The following is a 26,364-nucleotide window of genomic DNA, read 5'->3' on the forward strand; positions in this document are numbered from 1 at the left end:
AGGATGTGGTGTTAGGAAATGGTAGATAACCAATAAGTATTCCTTGAATGCAAGTTTTCAATCCTACTTTTACTCTTGATAAATCAATGAGCCTTGGTTACATGGCATAAAATGAGGGTAGCACTATTTTGCTTTGTTGGCCTCAGAAGTTTCTATCCCATGTCCAATTGAAGTGTCACTTCAGTGGCCCTGTCAGATAAAAATAACCTAATCTCCACTGGACTGAATATCCTATTTGCATACAAAAAGAAAAATACAGGCAATCATACATGATATGAAACCATGTTTTATTTCCTTAATTAGGTTGTAAGTTCTTACGATTTTATAGAAGAACCCAAGTCCTAGTGCTCACCACAAGCATTGTGTCGGACACTGGAGGGATAAAACAAAACTCATATTCAAGAAATTCATTAACCACAGATGTGAAATAATCTGTAAAATGTGAAAGCATTTCAAATTGCGAGGTGCTGTTTTTAGGGAGAGGCCTATATAGCATAAGACTTGCTGGAGAGAAATTATTCACAAAACATAAAGGTCATTCCAATAAACCCTTCCTTTCAATGGGTGGTTGATTAAGAAGAACAGAATGCCTGTCTTGTGTTATGTATTCATAAAATAGACATAATTCTTCTATAGCTTCAGAGAATGATGGAAAGAGTCAAGATGTTACTGAGACAGTTGGCTGAGGCATCTTGGGACTCATCCCCATTCTCTGGTTCTGCAGGCAGCCAGACATTGTCCAAAAGCCAGACCTCTTGCCTTATGACTTTTAGTAGCTCTAGTGGGCAATCTGACCACTGCCCCTGCCAACTTTCCTGGGGGCAAAGCATTGGAGAACCGAGATTCCAGGGCCTCGCCACCCCAAGAGCATTCCACTGCCAACAGCAGTGGCACCATCACCTGGGAGCTTGTTAGGAGCACAGTTTCACACCACACACATAGATAATGACATATGTAGACCAGCAGGTAAGTGGTGCACACAGTAAAGCATAAGAAGCAGTGCCCTAGGCTAGGGGGGTATTAGGAAACCCTGTTATTGTCATTATTTTACACTAATGTTTCTCAAAGTGCATTGTATCAAGGACCACTGTCTGGGATGAATAATCTGGAGTGTTTGTAAAAACACAGATTTCTGAGCTCTATCACATATCTACTGAGTTGACTGGTGTGGGGAGAAGCAATCAGAATTTTTAAGTAATCAGTCCAGGTGGTTCTGATGCACACAGCATTATTCTTGGAAGGAGTCTGACTCTGAAGACCTTGAGTCCATTTCTCTCTCACCCTTCTCCCTCTCTTATTCAGAATTCTGACATTTCAGGTTGACTTTCTATTTCCCTCTATGTACACAGATTGAACCTTTTCTCATCTCTAAACCATCTGAGGACTGTTTTCCTTTAATAAAATGGCTACACTCCTGATTAAGGAATGTGATAAACCTATTGCCAATTACCTAATTGATCTGACAATCTGATTAGACCCAGAAAGGGGAAGGTTTCCTCAGTGCAGCCTCATAGGAAAGGAGAAAGCCAAACAAAGGCCCATGTAATTAAAATGTGATCACTGGTGATGAGTATGTAAGATCAGCCCTGAGAGGCATTAGTGATGGCAAACTTTTCTAAATGACATCTGAGAGAAGACAAAGGAACACAAGACAGTGAAATAATTAGAGTACTACTAGGGGAGAATGCTCAACAGAAACATAGGACACTTGGCTCCATTGCAGCTCACCAGAAACTTTGAAATTAACAAAACACGCTCATGATTTTTGGTGGGGAGAACATAGTTACTGGTCCCATCTCTGATACTGTAAACAGCCCCCCCACCCCCTACAGAAGCCACTTACGGGCACCATTTGTGATTACACAAATTATTTTTTCTGTACAACTATGCTGAAAGGAAAATCTTCGATACATATTTCAATAGGATTTGAATAAGTTGTCATATGGAGCAGAGTTCAGAGCACTGATGCCAGCTTGTCATCATAGTAACCATGCTTGTTCCAGCAACAAAGTCAGCACTCAACATGTGTTCCAGTTTCAAGGACTATTCCTTTACTATTATTCATGATCTGTTTTCTTCTCTGACTCCCTTTCAGGAGAGCACATCTTCTGAACTTGGGTAGCCCCCAGGCCTTCAAGAACAGAAAGGCAACATGGCAACTGTGTTATTTTACACAACAAAAATATCTAGGTCCCAAGAGTACGCTGAGAAATAGAATATTATTAGCTAATTAAGATAAACTGTCACACCGGAGTGTTTGATTAAATTAATTAATCAAACTGATGATGGGTCTGGAGGGAGTAGGAAGCTGTTTTTATAGTGCACCTGGTAAAGTGTGCTATTAGACAGCGGCCCCTTAGAAATTTAAAGAAAAAGTATTTTTGGATTAGAGATAAGTATGTTAGCATATAGAGTGAGCAGAATGAATGAAAATGCCTATGTAAAGTAGATACCAAATACACGAATGAGTGGACAGATTTGACTCTAGAGTTCCCTTGACCCATATCAATACACTAAAGTAATTGGAAGTGTCCATTCAGATCTTCTTTAAATTGAATGCAGTGACTTCCCCTTTGACAATTACACAAGACTAGAGGCCTGATGCACGAAATTCATGCAAGAGTGGCCTTCCTTCCCCCAGCTGCCAGCACCAGCTTCCATCTGGCACCCGGGACCCAGGCTTCCCTTGCAGCCCCTGCTTCCTCCGGAAGGACATCCAGTCTAATTAGCATACTATGCTTTTATTATTATAGATAACAAATTGAAACAGACCAAACAAGAATCAACATTATAGACTTTCATTTTAATTTAAGACTCAACTGAACCAATTCATCCCTCCATTCTTTTTAAAATACATCAAGGAGAATTTAAAGACCTCTAGCTTAATTTGACAATCTACGTCCATGCATAATTCACTTCAAGGATAATATAGTTCTTTCATTTCCTTCTGGGTAGGGGATAGACCATTCCTTCCACTATAGCTTTCTCAATTTGGTAAGCTTCAACAGTGCCATAATCCCAAGCCTACCATTCTATGCCAGACTACATATACATGTGACCCTGACTATGCATGACACAAAGCCTTCTCCATATCTGTGAGCCAAGTGTCCAGGCATTTTATACCCTATATTAATTTCCTTTTAGGTTAATCTGCAGATGTGAAATTAAATGGAACAGACCGAGATTTTCCCAATAGTCAAATTGACTGGGCTACCTATCAACAGATCACCAACACTCCTTGGTGACCCTAGAATTAAACAACTTTCAAATAGGATTGCAACTGCATTCTATTCCTCTGATTCAAAAATAAACTTTTCTTCTAAATTCTCTAGAATTTGACTTATTTTAAACAGATGTGGCTGTTTACCCATTTCAAGTAGTCCCTAGACCAGCCGTGGGCAAACTACAGCCCGCGGGCTGGACCCAGCCCGTTTGAAATGAATAAAACTAAAAAATAAAAAAGACCGTACCCTTTTATGTAATGATGTTTACTTTGAATTTATATTAGTTCACACAAACACTCCATCCATGCTTTTGTTCCGGCCCTCCGGTCCAGTTTAAGAACCCATTGTGGCCCTTGAGTCAAAAAGTTTGCCCACCCCTGCCCTAGACAATGCCCTCAATCAGAGCAGAGTGTCAGTTGGGAAATCTCAGTGACTGTGTCATTCTTATGCTCTATAGAACACCTAACACGTTTCACTATTCCGTGCGAGTATTTATCAAAGTATTCTTACAGTTCAAAGCCTTTAAACTTGACTAACAAATGTTGTAGGCACATATGTTGGGACCTAATCAAAGGCCCAGAATTCATCTGTTCATTTACTCGCTCATCCATTCCAAGGAGTCTCCTTCAGACAAGATGTAAATATATAAATAAGTATTGTTCCTACTCTTCTATAGTTCACAGTGTGTACTAAAGGGATTTACATAAATTAAACCTCATATGTTATCTACAGAATTCCATGTTTCAAATGAAAAAAAGTTTGGTCTTTTTTATAGTTTCTAAAACCCCCTCAACAAATCACAGGGGGAGAAAGACCCATTTGAAAATTTTATCTCCTGTCCCCTACTCTCACCCAAGGATTGAGTCATTGTTTTTCTAGAGCCTGGCTCAAAGGATAAAGTTTTTGTCATCAGATACCAAAGCTGGTCACATTCATAAATACTTTAACAAGTGAATGAAGTCAACAAAATAATTGAGAAAAACTTCTTTTGATATAAAATATTTAGCTTAGCTCAGAATTTATAATGATACATTCATCATAAAGTTATTCATCTATTTTTTCCTTCCCTATTTGTCTAAAAGCACCATAAGGTTAAGGGCTATGGGTATTTCTGATCATTAATGTATTATCTTCACCAGCACAATGCCTGGCAAATACTCTATCATTAATTATTTAGGGAATGCATGAAATGAATGAATGAAAGTAATGCAATATACTCTTACACACAAAAAGTTGTGAACAGACATAAACAGCCTTAAAATTAAAAAATTACCATATGCTTTGTCTAGTCTAGTTTAAAATAAGTAGAAAATTACAACAGATCATTTTAAAGGTCCAGGAAAAATAATCTCCTTTGTGTTTTTGTTTTTATTCTTATTTCTAGAAGATTCGCAGGAAAAAAAAGTGAGTAAAAAGAAATAGGAGAAGAAGAGTAAAGGAAGAATTCAGCTCAGATGCCAAAATAAACATTTTTATTCAATACTTCATGGTCTTCAAAAATAGATAATTACGTGCCCAGCTTTTCAGGCCAGCGGCATGAGGCTGAATACATCATCAGTTCTGCTATCAAACATGAGTTTGCAAGTAAACAGGAAGTTTGTCTTAGAAAATGAAGCTTTTTGTTTTCATAGAAGTTCTTTATTAATAACAGAGATGGACTTGCAACTCCTTACTACAGCTGTGGCTCTCTCCCTGACATATGGAGCTCCTTAAAGGAAGAAAACAAAACACAAGCCTGGGATCTCTTAGCAAATTCAATTCCGTTTATTTTCCGGAGGGGCGGGCGTGAAAAAGCAGGTGGCAAATTCATTTTTATCTAATAACACCTGGTCATGTGACATGTTTTCTTTCTAGTTAATATAGCTCAATGAAAAGCAAATTGGGGAAACCTGTCAGCATGTGGAGTGTGTGTGTGTGTGTGTGTGTGTGTGTGTGTGTGTGTGTGTGTGTGTGGTGTAGACAACAGGAAGGTGTTTGAGGTAAAGGTGAGGGAAGAACTTGGTCTAATCCAGTGGTCGGCAAACTCATTAGTCAACAGAGCCAAATATCAACAGTACAATGATTGAAATTTCTTTTGAGAGCCAAATTTTTTAAACTTAAACTATATAGGTAGGTACATTGTTATTAACTTAATTAGGGTACTCCTAAGGCTTAGGAAGAGCCACACTCAAGGGGCCAAAGAGCCGCAGTTTGCCAACCATGGGTCTAGTCTGTTACATGCCCCACATAGGAAAACTTTTAAGTCACTAGTTCCAATCCAGTCAGGGAGCAGTTTAAAGCAATTATGTAGGCTGCAGAGAACATCTTTATTAAATGAGACCTGGTGATCTCAGGCCAGGTCCTTAGAAGAATGAGCTTACAAAAAACAACCCCAAGACTGACAGCAGCAATGCTGGGGACCTCCAAAGTGGGATGACAAAGACTGTGTAGAATAAACCTGCGTAGCCTATGAAGGAAGAACAGGAATTGAGGGAGCCAGCTGTCAGACCAGGAAAAGTAGTTGCTCAAGACTTTCAAAATTATACCTAGTTTTCGATGCATGGGATACCAGGAAAACAAAGCTTTTAGACAGGTAAAACAAAAAGTGACTTGTTATTTTTCTGACCTGATTGATATTACGAATGATACCAAATTCTGGAAGAAGAGCCAGGAATGTACCTTTCCTATCAATTCAACCTTGGTCTGAAATATTAGTATTTGATGATCCCACTATAAAAAGCAATTTTTGTGGTTAGACTTTTCTACCACCTTCATATTGCTTTCACAACGAAAACTTGCCTGTCTGCATGTCTGTATGTTTGTGACTCAAAATGTATTCTTCCTTTCCTTCCAACATCCAAATTCCTTCTAGGGAATTCCCTCTACACCACTGATAAGGGTCAGAGGTGGAATGGTCAAAAAATAAGCGTCTACTTCTCGTTGTGGAATTCTAAGGGGTGGGAATCCTCTTCCCTTTACTTTTAGGGTCACAGAAGGATCCTATAACCAAAGCTTAGCCAATGGGGCCCACTAACCCAGGATTTTGAACTTTAAGTGAGAACATAAGCATGGAAAAAAACATGGGGAGTTGGGCATTTGCTATCAGCATCCTGGCCTAATGGTTACTGAAGTCCCTTTTTTTCTTGTTCTTGTTCAGGCTTGGCCACCACCCATTCCTAAGTTGGGACTTCACCCCAACTGACTGTATAAGCACCAGTTCTCCTGCAAGTAAACCTCCCTTAAATTAAATGAGCTGCATCTCGTCCCTGATGCTTGCAAATAGAAAACACTGCCTGACAATGTTTATTTGCACAAATAACTTCAAAAAAACCATGCCATGGCCAACATTTCAACAAGCTCCTAGAACATCATGAACACCTCTCACCCTCGTGGTTCTTTTATAAAAAGGTTTTTAAATGTCTCCATGTTTCTACTTCCAGCCTTGTCATTTGCTCTATTTCTTTAAATCTGTGCTGATCAACTGCTATTCTCCCCAATGATGTCCCAAACACTATTAAAATAAATACACCTACAGCACTGAGCCTGCTAATGATCCTCCCACCTAATTAGATGTCTGACAGCCAACTTCTTCAGCAGGATTTCTGTCCTTCTGTTGGGCTTTCTATGCAGGAGTTTTATAGATAGATTAGGCACTAGTTAACCACCCACATCCATAATCTTTGTCCTCTGTTTATTCATTAAAGAACAACCATTCCCAAATCCACATGGTACAGGGAGCCACAATCCCAGGGTCTAACAAATGGCCACAAAAATGCAGGGATCAGAGGACATTTTTGCATGGGGTGCCAGAAGTTGGTTCTCAGGGTGCAGATCTAGGTTACACTGCTGAGGAGATGTAGGTGGTATGGCTGACACAGCCAGAACCAGCCTTGTGGGGGAGTGAAAGACTGGGGCTGCTAGCCTGATTACATCATTCTCCTTTTCTCTCTCTTTTTTAATCCTTCCTTACTTTTTTCCCAAGGAAAGGGCTCCTGGTTTTATTTATCACTCTGATGGTTTCCTCCTCTGTTCTGAGCCATTGACTTCTGCCTTTATCTTTATGGTTGCCTTTTCCCATAAACCTTAAAAGACAAGTATTTGGACTCTGTCCCCAGTTCATGCTTAAGGGACCTACTGAATGGTCTTGACTTTTCTTAGAAGATTAGTGCTGGCTTTTCTTCCTTTCCCTTACTTTATGAATTAGTTATTTTTCTATTTATATGTTTCTTAAGTATTTACCCAGCAGATTTTTACTCCCATGTCATTCATTTCTCAAAACAGTCTTTCCCGGTGGTGAAGGACACAACCCAATGTTTTACTAGTAGGTAATGGTACTGTTGGGATGAGAAACCAGCACCAAATCATGATTTTTTGTTTGTCTTTTGCTTTTCTCCCCTGTAGTAGTTAAAAACCAACCCGTTTGTCCTTCCTTTCGGTCTACACATGAACCCAAGTGGCAGCCCCCACTGAGCCCTAGGGACTTAACAATAGGGTTTGGGAAGAAAAGTGAAATATGCTCTATTGGGACTGAGAATTCAACTAGGCACTAATGGGGAAAGAAGAAGGGAAGGGAGGGCAGATACCAAAGAAAGTTAAGTAAGTAACGCCCTGCCCTATTACATCACCCAGCCCTCCTGCCCCTACATTGTCAATCTCTTTACAGTAGACACACCACGAGTGGCATAACCATGCAGTCAATTGCCTAGTCTATAATCCTAAAAAACATCCAAGGCTATTCGATCTCACTCCTCTAGCTCCCCAACCCTCATGGTCCACCTCATATCCTTTTGATTCTACCTCTTTACTATTATTTAAATCCATTCTGCCACCAGGGAGTACTACCTTTTTGCTAACATTTGTATAGTTGTTCCTGAATTGGTGTCCTTGCTTCCAGGATCACATTTCCACAAAGTATCTTCCTAACAGCACATTCCAGGAGCTCTCTATGTAAAGTCCCAAGGCTTTCACGAGGTCCTTCACAATGTCCTCTATCACCTGACACCAGCATGGCTCTCTAGACTCAACAATTACCACCTGACCAAATAAACCCTCCCTGCTAGATACATGGAAGTATTTTTCAATACCAGGCTACCCCTTTTTATTTCACTAGCACATGCTTTTGTTCATTATAGTGCATAGATTTTTCTCCTTGGGATGTCGCTTCCTTCCTACTCATACCTTATAAGGTCCCCTCTATTGGAATGTGCACTCCCACACACACACCCAAATTGTGGCTTCCCATCCTGAGTTCTCATGGTTGTCTCTCTTATGAGTTTCCATTGCACTTTGTTTTTGAATCTGAAACTGTGCATTTATCACACTGTTTGTTGACTTATTCCTCTGTTTGTAACGAGACTGTGAGTGACTTGAGTTCAGAAACCATGTTTTAGTCTATATATCCCCAGTGGCTTTCACAATGTCTAAGAACAATGTCTGTTGAGTAGAATTGAAATCAGAAGTCATATTGCTTCTTTGAGGTAAGGCATGACAGTCATAGCCATGTTCAGATATGTCTGTCCGGGGATCTTTAGTGTCTCTAGTGTTGGAATAGTAGCTGAGCTGTCAGTCCTTCCCCCAGGTCTCCTTGGCCTCACCGCTATAATGTACTTCACTCTACTTCCAACTGCCTGTGGTTTTTCTCTAGTTGCAGGGCCTCCTCTTCTCCTCCAGTGACTGCAGAGGCAGGCAGGAGGTGCCAGAGAATTATCCCCTGCAGCAGTCCTCAATCAATGACAGATAGGAGTTGGGGAATAAATAATCAAATTCTATCAACCTTAATATCGGATAAGAAAGGAGTGTAAGTTCTACACTCCCCAACTTTCCCAGTGAAATTAAGCTCCAATCACCCACAGTATTGACTGGCTGGAAAATGTGCCCTTTATTGGCTGGCTTCCTATGCCTGCCTCACTTCCCCACTCTCTAAATGTTGTTTCCAGGGATCATCTCATGGAAAAATAACTTGCTCCAGAATCCTACTCTCAGAGTCTTTTTCTCGGGAACTCAACTAAGATAGTACACAATACTATTTTTTAAGTTTAAAAACAGTTATATAACTCTATGAAGTAGGAACTAATATTACCTTACTTGTACATATGAAGAAACTGAGGTACAGAAAGGTTAAACTTCCATTAAGTTGAGGCTGTGTAATTGAAGAACAAATGACCACAAGGAGGGCTGTATGGGGGTTTTTCTCTACCAGCTTTGATCTTCCACTGGTCCTTTTCTCATCTTTAATTAAAACGTTCACATGCCAGTTGTTAATGGTGTCCTTCATCCAAAAGGCTGCCCTCTGGACAAGGTTTATAGCCCAGCACCTAACATAGGTGAGCTTGGCAACTCAGTAAAGATGCAAGCTAAATGCCATCCCTAAGAACACATTATGGCCAAACAGATCACTCCAGAGTCTTGGAAACAGTATCACCATCATGATGGTCACCCAGGATTTGAGGGATTCATTAACAAGAACTAAAAAATAGACCAACATAATGTACGATGCAAAAATACATAGATATAGTTTTTTAAGTGAAAACCAGACAAGTTAGAATGATATGCAAGAGACAAATTTATCTACAACATGAGAGACAAAAAGAACACATTAAAATGCTCAACTTCTTAAACAATCATAGCATTCAACTTTGAAAAATGAGATTTTCACTATTATATTACAAAATTAACAAAGATTAATTTGAAATAATGTATAAATCTTGTGTAACTTTAGAAAACTAGGGACTTGGTATATTGTCAGTGGGAGTATAATTTGGTAAAAAATCTTTAAAAATTAATTTGAGCCTCAGCTGGGTGGCCCAGTTGGTTGGAGCATTGTCTCATACACCAAGAAGTTTGCAGGTTTAAATCCCTATCAGGGCACATACCTAGGTTGTGGGTTTGATTCCTGGTTAGGGCAGATACTAGAGACAATCGATATTTCTCTCTTTCTACCTCTCTCTCTCTCTCATTCTCTCCCCTTCCCCTCTTTCTAAAAATAAATTTGAAATTTTATAATAGAAAGCTTACTTAATATAGACCTTACAATCTGATCCAGTGATTTTTAAAATAATCGCTAAACTATAGATTTGCCTTAATAATATAATTCACACCTACATATATGTACATATAACAAAATTATTTAAGGAAAATCACCACAATATTTTTATTAGAGCCAAATAAAAGAAATCACCTAAATGCCAACCATGAGAAAAAAAGTTATTCAACTACATTTTAAAATACTGAAATGTTAAAATTTTAGCTTTTGAAAGCTACAAATGGCATGGAAAATAATACATAAACTTTAAAAGTTGGATACTCTGTATTTTTATATAAGATACAAAGTTACATTTTTTAATGTTCATAAACCCAGAAAAGAAGACAGGAAAAAATGCTTCAAGTGATTAAGACTTATTATAATTGATAATGGGATTACGGGTGACTTGTTTCCAAACTTTCTGCCACACACACACAATTTTTACATTCAGGTGAAGTGATTTTAAAATATGTATTGACTATGCCTGGGAAGTGAATCTATGGGTGGTTATTCCTGCATAACGGGATACCAGGCATTGAATCAAGAATAAACACCAGCAGGTGAAATAAACAAAATAATGTATGTAGTATTTCCTTTGCCTGATGCATCCTCCAACTCTAGATGGTGCATGCCTTTTTGCACATTCCATTTTAATGTTTTCAGTCATAACACCCACCATTGGAGAGTCTTGTGGTGGTTAATGGATATATGCTAATTCTAAGGGCTCATGGACCCTATGAAGGCATTTGTTTCTCCATTTTCAATTAGGGTGGCAATTGACAAGCATAAAAAGCAGCAAAGCCAAGGCTATGCATCTGGTAATGAACTACTTTCTGAATTGAGATAAATGAGGTTGACTGTGCGTGCCAGTTGCTTCTTGTCATCTCCAAGATTTCCAGCAGAATAACCTTTAAAAAATAAAAAATGCAATCCAAGACACTCCTGTTTCGTGTTGGCCCTGTGTTGATTTACCACACCACTGTTTCTTCATTTTCTCTAAAATTTTGTAAATTAATGAACTTTGTTTATTTTGGAAGCTCAAACTGACTCAGCAGGGCTTTCTCAGAGACAAGAAAGAGTGAAGATTTCAAAAGGAAAGCAACAACTAAACCAAATGTATTTTTAATTACCTTTAAATTACATCAATAACAACATTCTCAGCGGGACAAAGAAATCAAATCCTACTTACTATGAGACATCTCATTAGCCTGGGTAAAGGTTTCCCTTCCTCATTTGCTTGGTTTTGTTTTCGGGACCTGACTGCAGATATTTGCAAATTTCATTAATGATGTCCATGGTTGTATGCATAGGACTAGATTGTTGGCTTAGTTTTGGTTTGTGCCTGTTTACTGTGGTCTCTCTGAGGCAAGTAATGGGCCTGCATCATTGCTGTTGTTTGCCATGTAATAACATAAAAACCATCCTTCTTCTCCCAGTCCTGAGGGAGACAAAAAGAAATCAGGACTCTTAGTTCAAGGAAAACACGGATTCTTCTTGCTTCCAGATGAAGCAGAGAGAAGTTAGTTGACATTGCCTAAGTTCACCTGTTTGCTACTGGAATCATGGATATCATCCAGCTCCTTTAAATTTCTCCCCGGAACATTTTCCATGTCAACACCAAGGAAATTGTTTATATAGTAAAGATAAAGTTCTGCCTATTCCCACCACTCTCATAGGCAGACATGGTATCTGCAAATCACACATATTTACATCAAGTTTCAAATTTAAACTTGATCTCAACATTTATTTGAAAAAAAACACCAAAACTTCCTTTAGTGCTCATGTGCATGGTATATGCTCAGGGCTATATCAAAATATATAAGAATCCAGAATGGTCTTCTAGGAGCTTCCCTTCTAATGGAAAAGAGGAGAGCCATATGTCAATGTCTCAGGCCCAGAAAAAAGAAAAGCACAAAATGCCACAGAAAAGAATGCATCTGAGGATCAAAGAGACAAAAAAAATCACACTCCTGGGCTAGATGGAAGACAAGTACCCTGGATGCTTACACCACGCCTTCAAATAGACCAGCAGCTGTTTTTGACAGAACTTCAGGGTTTTAATGGCATCCAGAGGCCCCCTCCTGTCTCTTGGACAAACCCAGGAAACCATAGAAAGATGTTCAGCAATAGAGGCGATAAAGTAAGATTACAGCTAAATTATGCCAAGTTTGGAAAAATCCTACCTAGTTATTCCACAGATGGTGCCAAGGGATAGACCCCTGTTGGCCAACTTCTATTTAGACATCTGGTCTAGAAGTAGGGGCAAAGTTGGGAGCCATGACTCTGCGGTGAGCCACATAATTTGCTAACTGCAAGAAGTAAACATAGTCCTCACTGGTTTGCTCAGTGGATAGAGCATTGGCCTGCGAAATGAAGGGTCCTGGGTTCAATTCCGGTCAAGGGCACATGCCTGGGTTATGGGCTCAATCCCAAGTAAGGTGTGTGCAGGAGGCAGCTGATCAATGATTCCCTCTCATCATTGATGTTTCTATCTCTCTCCCTCTCCCTTCCTCTCTGAAGTCAATAAAAATATATTTAACACATTACGTGCCCTGTCAGTCACCGGTGACTGACACTATACTTTCCTTCCAGAAGACAAAACAGGCTGGGCGCTTAACATGTTAAAAATAAAAAGTAAAAGAAGTAAACATAGATTATTAAGCAATTTTAGATAAAAGTGACATTATACTAAAATCAAAAACAATCTCTAAACAGAAGTATTGAGTGAAAGAAAAAATACAAACTATAATTACAGACTAATTAGAAAGTAATGAAAGTATAAACACTATCAAAACAAGGAGTCTATTACAACTCCACCAAACAGATAAATGTGTTGAACTCAAATGTTTTAATAATTCAATAGTTAAAATGAAAGTAAAAAAGGCAAAAATTAAATTTAAGAAGCTACAACAAGTAACCACAATCTTTACAAAATCAGGAGAAAGAAATTAATACAAATAAAGGCAGAAAAGGATGACTTAAGAGAGAAGAAAAACATTAAAATTGCTTAATAAATCCAGATGCTGTTTCCTAGGGAAGAAAATTTAGTATATTAATAGTAAGCATTTACGTGAATCTGGTGAATATAATAAAGGAAAATAAATGAATAAGTTGGAGAAGGAAAATATAAGCATATCGTGTTTAAATAATATATAAATTTCTCTATTTAACTTGATATTAGTATATTTTAAAAATCTAGATGAAATATATACATTCCTAAGAAAACAGATATTATCAAAACATAATAAAGAACTTGAAAAAATTACCAGAATTATGAGGAAAGATTATTAAAAATTAAACTATTAGTCCTTCATCCCTACCACTCCTTTTACCCCCAAAAGGCTCTAGTGTAAGGCTATTTGGGCAGTAATTTAAATATTACCACGGGTACATGTGTACATGTGTGTGTGCATGTATTTTTGTGTGCGTCACAAAAGTAAATTATAGTAAATGTTGGCCAACTCTACTATTAACCATGGAAACACTGAAGTTTAACCTTAGGAAGCTTTAGGATGCTTTAAAACAATCTCACATTTATTGCCAGTCTCTCCTACAATCTATTGAGAACTCTGTACTATTTCTGATGTTATAACTAAGTCAGTTTCTATCCTCTTATAACCCCAAGCTCATTTATCTCAAACCAACACTTTTCTCTCGTTTGGGGAAGTATTTAGGTTCAACAGTTATCCTATATAATAAAAGGCTAATATGCAAATTGTCCCCTCGACCAGGAGTTCAACTGGGAGTTTGACCTGGAGTTCGACCAGGGGGTGGGGCCGGCCCAACAACCGCCTTCGGCCCCTCCCCCAGGCCAGCCCCCCCACCCTGATCTGTGATGGGGCCAGCTGGCCAAACTCACACGTCCCCTCCCCCCAGCAGGCCTGGAACTGCCCGATCAGCTATTGGGGTGGGCCAGCTGGACCCCACCCATGCGTGAAATCACGCACCGGTCCTTTAGTTAAGTTGCAATAACAGGTGAGTCTGGTTTAAATCCATACTTGTTCTGCAAGCATCTCTAGTCATTAGAGTGTGGAATGTTCAGTTGTAACACCCTGGGGAAGGAGCTGAGTGTGCAATTAAGGCTTGTGCCAAATGATCAATTTGCCATAATATAAAAGAATCAGCCTCTAGACAAAAAGGTCATACGGACCCAGAAATGCTATTTCACCATGCCTCCTTTCCAAGCCAGCAGATGGACACAGACTGAAAAAGAAAGATGATACCCACTTCTGCCAAGTGTGTATGAAATCAGGCGCTTGAACAACTTTGCCAGTAGGAGTATATTCAGTGCAACTAGTGAGAGAACAATTCACTACAGTGTATGAACTTTTGCAAGATTCCTCATTAGGAATTACTAGATCAGAGGACTATATCCCAGTATGACATACAACAGTAAAACATCTGAAAGGACCTAATGTCCAATACTGGGGGCACTGGAAACATTAAATAAATATTGTCACATATCAAACCAGTGATGTACATTGCCATTTACTGACATGGAATTATGATTAGTACACACTGATATTAGAAAAAAAGTATACAGATCAAATGTATTATGACTAAACTAGCTATCTATTTGTGTCTATGCATACAGAAATAAAGAAGCAACACACACACACATTATCTTAGGGTGCTGGGGTCATAGTGTATAATACATCTGCAGGTATTGCTTTGATGTGGTGGCTGGTTTGGAGGAAGAATGAGGTCTCCAGAGCTTGGCACAGTGGGGAGGAATCCATGTTATACAGAACAGCAGGAAAATGACTTTCAAGTTCTCTAGCAATTTTCAGTCCTTCTTGGCATTTTTTTCTCCCCCATCCATGCCATTCCTTTTTAGTGAAGCAAAACCACTTGTCTACATGCATTCCTGGAACACTCTGCTCTCCGTGGCCCCTATGTCTGAACTTGGATGTATTCGGCCCCACTTCGCATGTGCAGAAATTCTTTTCTATGGCCGAAGCAGAGGGCAGTGGTTGAAAACTGGGCTCTGGAGATCAGGAGGCTGATCTTCTACTGGGTAACATTTGGGATAAGCTACGTCACAATTCTGTGCCTCTGTTTTTTTATACATAAAATGTGGCTAAGGACAATGCTGACTCGTGGGGCTTCATGAGATGACACAGGCAAGGTGTTCACCGGGTGCCTGGCACAGAGGAAACTCTGTAAGTGCTCCCCGGAGGCAGAAGGTCACACACAAGTCCTCATCCCATCTCTCTCTCCCATCCGCCGCTGCAAGAAGTGTACAGTGTGTGGATTTATTATTACCAGCGATAGTCATTGATGCAGGTGTCTCCCGTGAAAGACACATGAAGCTCTAGGAAGTTGTTTTGATTCTGCACAGGTTTTCTCCACTCGACCTAGCCAGTGATCATTACCTATTGAGCATCTATGCCCATACTATGATGGTAATACCCCAGTTTTGGTCATTTGTGTGCCACCTCCCCGGGTTCCACCTGGTCCCTGGACCACCCCATGTGCTGTTATTCATGTCACTTGATCTAAGGTAATAACCATGACTTCATAGGGCTGATGAGCGTTAATCATCACTTAGTGTGCACAAAATAAGTGGTAAAACCTAACATTGTAAATATGTCCATTCATGTTTCAACTATGAAAATTACCTGCATTTAAAGCAGAATCAGAAGACTTGAATTATTGTCCCAGAGTATTGGTTAATACACTCTTTTTTCTTTTTTAATTACAGTTGACATTTGGTATGATTTTATATTGGTTTCAGGTGTACAGTATAGACAATGATATAATTTACAAAGTTATTTATAATTATGTAATTTCAGGTTAGACAATTATATAATTTACAAAGTGTTTGTCTGATAATTCCAGTACCCACCTGGAACTCTACATAGTTCTTACAATATTATTGACTATATTCCCTACGCTGTACCTTACATCCCCATGACTACTTTGTCACTACCAATTTGCACTTCTTAATCCCTTTCCATTTTCACCAAGCCTCCCAAACCCCCTCCTGTCTTTGGACAATACATTCTTGAGGTTTGCCCTTGGATAAGGCATTTAAACTCTAGACCCCATTTACCTCATTTGGTCCAGTTCACGGGTCTCTTGTAAAAGCCCAGGGAGAAAATATGCATGAAAGTGTCTTGTAAACTGTAAAGCACTGCACAAGTGGATGGTGTTAATTTTCAGTAAATGTCCAAGAACTATCTGCTGCTGCTGCTGATATGTACAGATTTAGCCTCCACAACCAAGAAGCTGGCTTTTCAAAGAGAAAAGAGCTTCCTTCATCCCTCAGCTCCCCGGTGGATGAGTCACTCAGGGCTCCAGCAGGGCGTGCACCCCCAGCCAGGGGCACACTGGGGTTCCCTACTGCAGCAGCACAGATTGTCAACATCTCCCACAGAGTCCAAGAAAGTGAACGAAACCTGCAAATGCCCTTTTATTATTTCTCTTGATGTTTTTTTCCCAGTCACACAGCCTCAGTTCTATTTTCTCTGCAGATTATCTTTGTGCCATCAGCCTCAGGAAGACAGGATCCTGAACTCAGTATTGAGCGGTGAGGTCCCCAGGGACAGGAGACCTGACCCCACTCATCACTGTCAGAACCTGCGGCCACAGCACAACCCCTGGTATGTCTCTGCCAATCCCAGGACTCCTGCGGCTGTTCATGTTTCTCTAGGCCAGTGGTTCTCAATCCTGGTTGCACATGACAGTCACATGGGGGAATGTTTATAAATACTGACCTGGACCCCATCCCGAAGCAATTTAATTAGGATCTCTTGGTGGGAGTGGGGGCTCAGGCATCGGTTTATATTAAAAGCTTCTCCAATATGAATGCTGCTTGGGAATCACTGCTCTAGGTTAACTGTGGCCAGATGGTAAGGCTGCACCTACTGAGCATGGAGAGAAGTAGGAGTAAAATCTAATTAATAAGCTTCAGTTGGCTAAATCCCATAAGGCAGAATAACCAAGTCAGAAATGAAATGAAACAAGAAAAACATGATAGCAACAACTCCTGACAGTCTGCCCACACCACCTTTTCTCACGAGATGATCTTTTCATTTCTTGCACAGGAAGATTTTGCTAAATTGTAGATATCTGGTCTTCACCCCCAAATCTATAGGAACCAGTCTCTGGGGGGCCAGAAAATCCGCAATGTACGGGCTCCCCAGAGCATCTAAATCCACAGAACTTTAAGGCCACTGCTCTGGATGCAAGTACATTGAGTAGAGACTGCACAATCCTGTTGACAGTGGAATCCTGGTTGTGCGAGAAGGACTGAACTATTGGAGCTTTAGGATATAAGCACCCAGACGCTTCCATAGGTGGCCAGGTGTAGGACTGGCATTGCTAATTTTTTTAAAGCTTCCTAAAGACCTGCAATTGAGGACGAAGAGGGGGCCGCATACGAAACCTAACAAGCTCAGGGGAGGCCTGCATGGCAGGCCTTACAAACTCAGAGACATAAAATAACCACATTGAAATGAAAACTTCCTAACTAAAGGTGAGCCATGGATGGCAGGCAGTCCTGGGTGGGTATCTTCTTTGAGAAAGGTCAACCTTTACCATAACTGAGCCTGTCTATTGCCTTTTTTTGCATCTACAATGATATACCTTTGGAATGTCAGAGTAACCCCTTTACTCCATACCCCTCAGGGCACAATCACAGCACAGAGACCACAGAACCCCTCACTGTACCTTGTTCCCCGCGTACCATCTCTATGTGCTGAAATGTTCATTGTTAGCTATTCTACACCCACCAATGTAACAGAAGTGTCTATTTGTATTTCTTTTTATCCAATGTCAGAGATTTCCCCTCTTTCCTTTGTCCTGCTCCCTAATCTATCACCGATGGATTTTATGTAACGCCCTTGCGTCTTCCCTTTGACTCTGATGTATAAAATAAGTCGTAAAGCTGCCATTTTCTAGAGCATCTTCTCAATCTGTTGAGATTTTGCTTCCCGATAGTTGTCATCGGTTTGGCTCAAATAAACTCATCGAAATTCTTACAGGTTTGGACATTTCTTATGTCAATACAATAGACAGAGGGATGGTGAGTCTCTATTACAATGGCTGTGCCATTGGGCCTTACAAAGAAAAAGGAATGCAGGGACCACATTGCTACAGTATCTTCTCTTTGACCAGACAGGAGGTCAGTGAGATAGATGGGGGCCAATGGCAGCCACACCATCATTAATAAGTAGAGTAAACGTGGATAAGACCCGTATCCTCTCCAGACCTCAATTTCATCGACAACTGTAAGAGGCATGGGTTGAGGCCTCCTGGTACTTACCACAGGCTGTGTTCTTACACTGACTGTACAGAAATAGGAGGCAGAGTAATCCCACCCCATATACACCTCAGCTCAGGTTCTTTGCCTGGTCTGTATTGTGAATGGGGAGACATTGAAAAAAAAAGAGGCATGGGCTGATCTAGACAACTTTGAGGATCCCTTTCTAAAATACAATCCTATCATCCTATTAGCGCCTTAGCCAGCAGAGCATTAATCAGCTACTTCTAGGCTTATGTGACTGGCTAAGGTGAGACCCGATTCTCTCTCTGCAAGTTACATGGGACGGAAGTGTGCCTCTCTCTGGGCGGACCCAATGCCTGACCCTTCACTTTCCTTCTCCCCTCAACTCATGCTCATCACCGATCTTGGATTTCAACTCTCTTTGGCTCTTTGCTTAGTTTCAGATTAGTGGTGCTGTGCGCTGGCAGGGGTGGGCTGCACCATTTCCAATCCTGCAGATGAACGGAGATGGAACTATGAGGAGATGGGACTATGACAGGGGCAAGGAGCCAGTCTCTGCAGAGGAAAGTGTCAGCTTTTAATTAAGCAGGAGCCCAGTGGCTGCTTATCTGAGGCCCAGACCTGCATTTGGAAACTCCTGGATAACTCAAACACAGCCCAAAATCCTCCTTTCTAAGACTGAACTTGTAATCTCCTCCCAAATGGGTCCCCTGCCAGTTTCCTCTCTCAGGAAATGGTTCCGTTATCTATCCTATTAGGCACTCCAGGCACCTAGCCTTCACCCTTGACGCCCCCATCTCCTTTATTTGATTGATCCCCAAGTCTTATCTTTTACCCCTTGAGCATTTCTTAAATAGGAACAAACCAATGCATTTCACCCCAATATGACCTTAACCTATGCAGTCTTTCTCCTGATTTTCTGCAGTACTTTCCTACATGATTTGGCAGCATTTCATCTTGGATCTTTAGAAATGCATATTTGTCCATTTCTCTCCCTCCTCACGGGACTCCACTCCCATCCTTCCCTCCTGCTCTCTCCACCATTTCACACCCTTCCCAATTCCAGTCCTCTAGGAAGTCCCAGTTCTCCTTGTCATGACTCTTCCCTCCACAGGCCAATACCTCTGCTGGAAGCCTCGCACCCTCCCTCCCCACCCCACCCCACTTCCCAGGTCAACTTCTACATACCTCTTCTTCATTCCTTTCTCAAAAAAATCCTTCCTGCCCCTCTTGTCTAGCTTGAATCCTCTAATCACACATTTTAAAATATATTTTTATTGATTTCAGAGAGGGAGAGGGAGAGGGAGAGAGAGATAGAAACATCAATGATGAAAGAGAATCATTGGTCAGCTGCCTCCTGCACACCCCACACTGGGGATTGAACCCGCAACCTTGGCATGTGACCTGACTAAGAATTGAACCGTGATCTCCTGGTTCATAGGTTGATGCTCACATCCGGCCAGGCTCTAATCATACATTTTTATAAGTACAAATATCCACACAGCTCAGTATTTAACTGTGAACACCTTTTTATTTTTAATTTCAGTGGAGTCTGTCCTGAACTTCATGTGAGCAAAAATCATTTTTTATTTTGCTCTCCCATATGTTCCCAGGGTCTGGTACTAACGCACTCCAACATATTTACTAAGGGAATGAAGCAGACAGTTGCCAACAGCAAGAGGTTTTACTTTTCCCCATCACACCATCAGTCATCCAGGTCCAAGCCCTTGCTTTTAACCTTATGATTTTCCCTGCTAGAGAGTTCTTCCACGAAAAGTTGCCTGTACCCATCCCTTTACTAAGAAGCATCAACTTTTCCAAAATGTTCGCTTTTTTTCCCATCACTACATACAGTGTCCCCAGAGAAATGGCCCCATTTCTTTGGTGAACACTGACATTTCTTTCTCTCAGGTTCTGCTTTAACCCAGGAAGCCAGCTGTGCTTATTTCTCTCTCTGAACTGTAGCCTGTGCATTCCCATGTCATGCCCCCTCCAAGTCTTGATTTCTTCCCCTCGATTTTCCCTGTGAGCCTTATCTCTGTTTCTTTCTCCTTTCTCTGAATTCTTACTAGGTTTATTGGCTTGACTACCCCTACCTATATACACTTCCTATCCACCCAATTATGCAAGCCACACACTTTCCCCTGCCTCCGAGCCTGGAGCCACATGGCTCCCTCCTCTTGCCTTGGTCTCCCTTCACTTCCCACTTGGCCAACTTTTCTCAGCTTACAGGTCTCCCCTGACCAGCCAACCCAAAGACAGCCTTCCTGCTCTCCCTTCGGGGCAGCACTGGCTTTCCCTTCCAAATAGGACCTAGACCATCATGCTGTGAATTTTGTCTTTTCCTTTTTAGCATGTGTCCTCCTCAGTAAATGCTAAGCCTCTGTGGACAGGTAGCACCACAGCTACCAACAGTACAAAAACCTTGCAGCGTCCCTGGCACATAGTAAGTGCTCAGGAAATATTGCTGGATGTGACATTATTTCAACTAATGAATGGGTGTTGTGGACTGGTCTCTGAGCTATAGCTCTAAATCTCTTGAGGGCAGAGGTCATATTTCTTGTTGTTTTGTGTTCTCCATGGTGCTATATCTGCAGTTAGGTGAGGCCAGAGTTTGTCAATTCTGACACTATTTACTTCCGGGTACACTAATTTGTCGTGTGGAGCTGCCCTGGGCACTGGTGATGTTCAGCAGCCTCCCTGGCCTCCACCCACTACATGCCAGCAGCACCCCACTCTCAGTCAAAATAATCAAAAAATGTCTTCAGACACTGCCAAATATCTCCGGTGGGCAAACCCACCCTCAGTTCCCCACTAACAACACTGCCTTAAGTGCTGAATCCAATCAGTGTTGATCAATGAATTGCAAACTGACTCGGCAATCTCTGGGTCCTAGAGACCCTCAAACTCTCCCAGGGGTTGTTCCACTGCAGTCAAGGAAGAGAACAAATATTTTAAAATACCTGACAGCTCCTGTGAGTGGTGCTCACTTCAAGTGTTAGAAACAGAAGCCAAATTGGCTGGGAGCCTGTGCTAACTTCTTCCTCAGCAATTGTTTTCTCAATAGCTGCAGCTCATTTGGAACATCTTTGGAACACTAGATGAATTCATATCTTGTTTACTATTCCCTGAACTCACCAATTAAGTTCTCATCGCTGTGACTTTTTTTTTTTTTACCTTCCTGCCCGCTCCATCCTCCTGTGGGGGGAGAATCTGCACCTGTTTTATCGCAGGGCCTTCTGCCAGACACAGCAGCACCTGAGCAAGGTGGCTTCCTAATAACACACATTTGGTTGGACTCTTCCATTGACTGTGCTCTCACCCACACATTGTCTCACCAACAATGGAGTGGGGGGAGGGGGGGGGATCTGGCCAAGAGTAAAAAAAAGTGATTATCTCCTTACCAGAAGTTTCTACATCTGGACTCAGATGCAGAGAGAAAAAAACCCAGGCTGGAAAAAGTTTTCTACTCAATTTTAATGGTAAATAAAAATTATATTGTGATAACTATGTATGATATCAGATGGGTACTAACTAGACTTACCAGGTTATCACTTCATAAGGTATATAAATATCTAATCACTATGTTGTATACCTGAAACTGATTGAAAAATTAGTGTTAAAAAAAAGAACAGGAGCTTTCATAATGACTGCCTCGGACACTGTATAACCTAGAATGAATGTTAATGTTCTCTGTAATGCCGACCTCTTAAACACCTCTTTGTGCAGAGGGCATGGTCTGATAGCAATGTCCTCTTCACTCGGGGGAGTTAAATATTTGATAAATCTTACACATTGCAGGTCTCCTGCTTTTAAATCTTATATACTTCCCACCCTGGCCCCACCAGCTCTTACAAGGAGCAAACCTAATTGGGACTCCCCATCCCCTGTGCTAAGAATAGAGGTCATTTTCTCTCTCTCTCACTCCTGAATGTAGTCTGCCCTGGGGAAGAGTATGTGCTGGGACCTCTAACCAGGAGCCCGTGAGGATCCCGGGGAAATACACTGCTTCCTAATCAGATACCTCGGTTCAAGTGCTTGGCTGGCTTCTGATAAGCGAGTGTGCGAGCCACAGTGCCATGAAGCATGAAGTGAATAAACAGTAAATTCCCAGAGCCACTTCGTTCAGGGGATGTGTAATAGTGTTGCACAGTGAATGGCATGAAGCTCACAAAAGCAGGGGATGATTCTATCTCTTGCTTCCAGCAAATAAAATAAAATAAAGTAAAATAATTCTACGGAGTAGAAGCAGCAGAATGTGAGTGGAATGCTCATATCTGACCTGGTTTGCTCAGGACAACCCCAGAGCATTCCTGTTATCTCAACATGATTATTCTCAGTGCCCCCTCTCCAAGGAGTCCCAATTTAAAAGCTAAATCATATAGTCATTCTAAACAGGGCTCCAGTTTCACCGTGGATGTGATTGGTTTCATGTATTAAGTTTCGTGTATAATCCCATTTACGATGGTCATAGGTTTCCTCCCATAGACTGTTCATGGTTTCAGATAGTTTGAGGGAGCGGGTGACAAATCCTCCACCTTCTTCAGAGGCTATAATATTAAATCCCCCCAAAATGAGTTTTACACTCACATCACTGGTACCCCATCACCACAGTCGGCCAGAACACAGGGACCAGGGCAAAGAGAAGCAGGCGCAGAGCAGGAGCTGCAGGGAAGAGCCCCATTCCCGCAAGGGATGCAGGACCCACATCCACATTCCCACCTGTATCTGTAACCAGGTGCCTAACAAACCTGACTAGTGACTTCAAACACGTTTGTTTCTATCTTCCCTTAAATATTAGCCTTTTGGAGGAACCTTGCCCTACTCCTAGATCAAATCTGTGGGAGGTCCCTGGGCTTTTTGTTTATTTTATTTATTTATTGTTTTTAGGGAGAGAGGGAGAGAGAGGGAGAAAGAGAGAGAGATTAACCAGTTGCCTGCAGTATGTGCCCCGACGGGGAATTGAACCCATAAAGTTTTGGTCTAAGGCAGCGGTCGTCAACTGGTGGTCGGTGACGTCCAAAAGAAGGGCGACTGCTGGTCTAAGGGACGGCACTCCAACCAACTGAACCACCTGACCAGGGACTGTTTGCTTATTTCAATGTAGTAGATATCTCTAAAGTCACTTTAAAACACATGTACTATCTTACTTCCATACATAAAATGTCCAGTGGAAGACAGAGATAAAAAAGCTGTATTTGACTGTATTCAATCATCATCCCCCTTCTCCTTCCCTCTTTCCAACCTTCCTACCCTGACCCCTCCTCCCCCTTTCAGGCAGGAAAGGGCATTGGGCTGCTGCTCTCTAAGTCTAATCTACTCTCTTCAGGAGAGCAGGACAGGGAAGAGGGGGAAGGAGTAAGGGCCATTCTAATGGCTGGTTGTTTCCCAGCAGAGACGCTGGGTCTGGCAGATGGTGAAAGAGACGCTTTTCTTTGGTGAAGTCTTCAGAGCTCCTGGCTGAGCTCCCTCCCTCGTGTTCATGACCTGAATGGTTGCATCTCTAGTCCAAGTACCAACTAGAGACCCTTTCCTCAATGATAGTCACCTGGCAGCCCAACTCCAACCCTTTTCACGTTTGGCCTCCTGCTGAAAAAGACCTGAGAGGACCCCAGTGCCATTCTTTTCTGCTTAGTCCTCACCAAACACTCTGGCTTCTCCAGCCCCAATGCACCAAAGCACAGCACCCTCTCTGACCCAGCATCCTGCCGTGGTCAACTCCTGCCTCTCCCTCTAGAATTCCTAGGCAGAGGTCAGACCCCACTCCACAAAACACTGTGTCTCTGTCTCAGATGCCAGAGTTTGGGGGGTACAGGCAAAACTGTCCTGAAGCCCATTCCTTCCCCACAGGAACAGGAAAGAGTCCAGCACTCTGACAACTCATTCTCAAGAAACCCTCCTTCACCCAGCTCCTCACATGCAATCCTACTGAATGCCTCCACCTCCCAGGTCCTTACCAGGCTCAACCGACGTGACTAATCTCCTGAAATAAGAAAGATAAGAGTGAATATAACTTTTTCTTGGTTCTCTTTGTAAGGATGCCAACCTACAAAATTCTCTCATCCTCCTGGCCTCTTTGTATATCCTCTATCCGACTCCTCTGTTTGATTGAAGGCTGTCAGCATCCTGACAGGTTACAGAAATCATCTGCCTTGCAAATCAGTACACTGGAGGCCTGGGCTGAGGAGGAAGGGGAGCCTCCATCTCACACTTGACCTGAGAATCATAACATCTGTAGCACTGGTACCTCAGTAGAAACTATACAGACTCAGGAGAAACTGTAAGAAACTATAAACCCTCTGTGAGTATTAACAAAAAGGGTCTGTGCCAGGAAGACCAAACCAGGTAAGCAGGCTGGCATCCCTCCCCTGCCCATTACAAATGCAGTCTGAACAATGCTTATTTCTCTCCCCTGTTGGCTAGGTTTCCAGGAAAACTATAGTCTCTCAAGGGTCCTACCTCATACAATCCAAGCACCTTACTCCCTCAAGGGAAATCTAAGAAATTGCCTTCTTGTGTGTTGTATCGTCTACAGAGTTGAGAAATCCCCTCTGATCTGCTGAACTTTGGAAGTCCTAGAAGTTAAAACCACCATGAAATACATAAAAAGGTCAAGAATCTGAAAATGCCACTTGTAAATGGACAGTCTTACTGAATAGACAGGTCTCCTCAGGTGGTGAGCAGGAGAGCTTAAGAAAGAATGAAAGGGATAAGTTATTTTGGGCTCTTTAATTTTGAGCCAAGGACAAATTTTGATTTCCTTGGAGCATTTTCCACATGTCACGTGCTCAACATACAGCCACCACTGAGCACAAATGAAGAACCTCAACAGAGTAAGAGATTATAGGGTTGCCTTGCGAGGGACATGGTGGGCGGTGAGACTACCTAAACTTCAGCTCAACAGGAAGACTGCAGCAGGCTAGGTTACCTGGACAAATCCTCTGTTCCCCTTTGAGGGACTTATAAGGGTAAACAAACAATACATACAGGTAAAACTGCTGATCAGAAAGTCAAAGCACAGAGATCATAAAATGTAGAATTGTTCCAAGACTTTTTTGTGTGTTCTTTCTTATAGGCTTCATTTCTTAGAGCAGTTTTGGATTCATAGCAAAACTAAGTGGAAATTAGAGAGAGTTCCCATATTCCCCTGGTCTCCAAGCACACACAGTCTTCCCCACTACCAACATTTACACCTGTGTAAACTTGTTATAATGGATGCGCCTTTGCTGGCCCATCAACCATCACTCAAAGTCCACAGTTTACATTAGGGCTCATTCTTGGGGTTATACATCCTGTAGGTTTTGACAAATATACATATAATGTCATGTATCCAGTATTAGAGTATCTTACAGTACAGTTTCACTGCCCTAAATACCACTCCTCTCCTCCCCGGTATTTTGTTTTGTTCTACCTATTCGTTATTCCCTCACCCCAAACCCTGGCAGCCATTGATTCCTTTTTAATCTTCACATTTTATCTTTTCCCAAATGTCATATAGTTGGAATCATGTAGCCTTTTCAGATTGGCTTATTTCATTTAGTAATATGTATTAGAGGTTCTTCCCTGTCTTTTCATGGCTTGATACCTCATATCAGTGCTAAATAATATTTCATTGTCTGGATGTACCACAGTTTATGTACCTATTCACCCACTAAAGGACATTTTGGTTAAATACACACTTTCACAATTATAAATGAAGACACTATAAACATCATATGCAGGTTTTTTTGTATGGACATGTTTTCAAGTTATTTGAGTAAAAACCAAGGAGTAAGACTGCTGGGTCATAAGGTAAGATCATGTTTAGTTTTGAAAGAATCTGCCAAACTGTCTTCCAATGGCTGTACCATTTTGCATTCCCAACAGCAATAAATGATAGTTCCAATTACTCCATATTCTCCCTAGCATTT

The 26,364-nt window shown here is 41.4% G+C and overlaps 1 protein-coding gene and 1 non-coding gene across 2 annotated transcripts in view; one reads left to right on the forward strand and one right to left on the reverse strand.

Moving 5' to 3' along the window:
* SORCS1 (sortilin related VPS10 domain containing receptor 1) overlaps window positions 1-26,364 on the reverse strand; it is a 290,995-nt gene that overhangs the window by 240,176 nt on the left and 24,455 nt on the right. The gene's annotated exons all lie outside the window — the stretch shown is intronic.
* On the forward strand, window positions 18,477-18,608 carry LOC111825878. Its single transcript, XR_002829104.1, has one exon. It is a non-coding gene; the product is annotated as a small nucleolar RNA SNORA51 (small nucleolar RNA).

Source organism: Myotis lucifugus, unplaced genomic scaffold (assembly GCF_000147115.1).
Source record: "Myotis lucifugus unplaced genomic scaffold, Myoluc2.0 scaffold_44, whole genome shotgun sequence".
NCBI classification, from domain to species: domain Eukaryota; kingdom Metazoa; phylum Chordata; class Mammalia; order Chiroptera; family Vespertilionidae; genus Myotis; species Myotis lucifugus.